Source organism: Myotis brandtii, unplaced genomic scaffold, assembly GCF_000412655.1.
Source record: "Myotis brandtii unplaced genomic scaffold, ASM41265v1 scaffold40, whole genome shotgun sequence".
Classification (NCBI taxonomy): Eukaryota; Metazoa; Chordata; class Mammalia; order Chiroptera; family Vespertilionidae; genus Myotis; species Myotis brandtii.
In genome coordinates, this window is record NW_005365372.1 from 2,274,607 (window position 1) to 2,276,433 (window position 1,827).

General features: G+C 33.1%; 1 pseudogene; it reads left to right on the top strand.

The window, feature by feature from the left end:
• The first annotated feature begins 294 nt into the window (after positions 1-294).
• On the top strand, positions 295-718 carry LOC102249445 (annotated as a pseudogene).
• The last annotated feature ends 1,109 nt before the right edge of the window (positions 719-1,827 follow it).

Here is a 1,827-nt window from a genome sequence, read left to right on the forward strand (position 1 = left end):
AAAGAAATATTGACTTTTCAATATTTTTCTTATATTTTGACATATATATCTATAGATAGATATAGATATAGGTATAGATATAGATGATCTAGACATAGATAGATATACATATACATATACATATACATATACATATACATATACATAGATATAACTAGACACTGTGCTAGATTACAATAGGGGTAAAGAAATAAGAAGCCAAGTCTAGAAGGCCAAGTTTTGCTTTGGAGACTATTGTGAAAAACATGGCAAGAAAACCATGAGATAGCTCTGATCATACCGACCACCTGCAAGATGGCACTGAAAGTCAAGAAGACTAAAAGGACAATCTGGAAGTTTAGTTTGGACCTTACTTATCTAGTAGAAGATGGAATTTTTGATTCTTCAAATTTTGAACAGTTTCTATGGGAGAAGGTTAAAGTCAATGGGAAAACTGGAAATCTTGGGAATGTTGTTCACATTGAATGCTTCAAGAATAAAATCACAGTTGTTTCTTAGAAACAATTCTTTAAAAGATGTTTGAAATACCTTACTAAGAAATACCTTAAGAAGAATAGTCTTTGTGATTGGTTTCGTGTGGTTGCATCTGACAAGGAGACATACGAACTTCGTTACTTCCAGATTAGTCAAGTTGAAGATGGATCTGAATCTGAGGACTAGGTGAAGGCACCTTATATAGGCCTTTGCTTATTAATAAAACATATGAAGTGTACCAAGAGAAACATCTAGAAATGGACTTTAGTTTATCATTGAATAAAAAATGTAATACTCTGTTTTAAAAAAACATGAGAGAATAGTTGGCTCACCTCTGAACAACTTACAGTATAGCTTTGTAATGGTTCTGCCACTATATACATACAAGTTCAAGTAAAGCCCTATAATTTTGTTTAATTTAATATATGTATGCAGGAAGTGTTTTATCAAAAACTCCCATGATATCTGGTAAGATTTCATTAAAGAAAAGCTGATTTATAACTGTCAGATTAGATGTTAGAAAAGATTTCATGGAATCTGATGTATTTTCTTATTGGCTTCACAGACAAACACAATTTCTATCTGCTAAACTGCATCAACTATCTTCTAGTTGATTTTCACTAAAATGACAATTATATTTCCATGTGGCAAATCTGATTCCAGTGATCATTGTTGGTTTATGAGAAACAAATTGTGCCGAACATGAACCAAATGTAATTGATTGTCTGGTGATCAGATGTGCTAAAGGACATTATAAAACTGACATAACCCATTTTTTCTACATAAGGTAATATTGATTTAAAAAAATAAAGCTATGGAACATATACCTACCTCACCAATACAATTTCTTTCTACTTCAGATAATTAACACCAGTCTGAAACAAAACAAAAATTCTTGTCAAAATAAATCTTTGAGCTTAAACTAAAACTCAACAGAAAATATTGGACTAGGATAGACAAAGAGGCCTGTACTTGAAAGTTGATTTTCTCAAAATAGTTCTCAAAAAAATAAATCAACCTAGAGACAAAGTGTCAATTACAAATAACCTCCTTATGGAACTAATTATAAAGACATGCTCAGGCCCTGCCGGTGTTGCTCAGTGGTTGAGCACTGACCCATGAAACAAGAGGTTGCTGGTTTGATTCCCAATCAGGGCACATGCCCGTTTGCAGGTTGGATCCCCAGTAGAGGGTGTGCAGGGGCAGCCAACTGATGTTCTGCTCTCACATCACATGGATGTTTCTATCTTTCTCTTCCTTCTCCCTCTTCCTCTTTCTCTAAAAAAAAAAAAAAAACAAAAAACAAAACACACACACACACACACACACACAACAATCAATAAAAACATATTT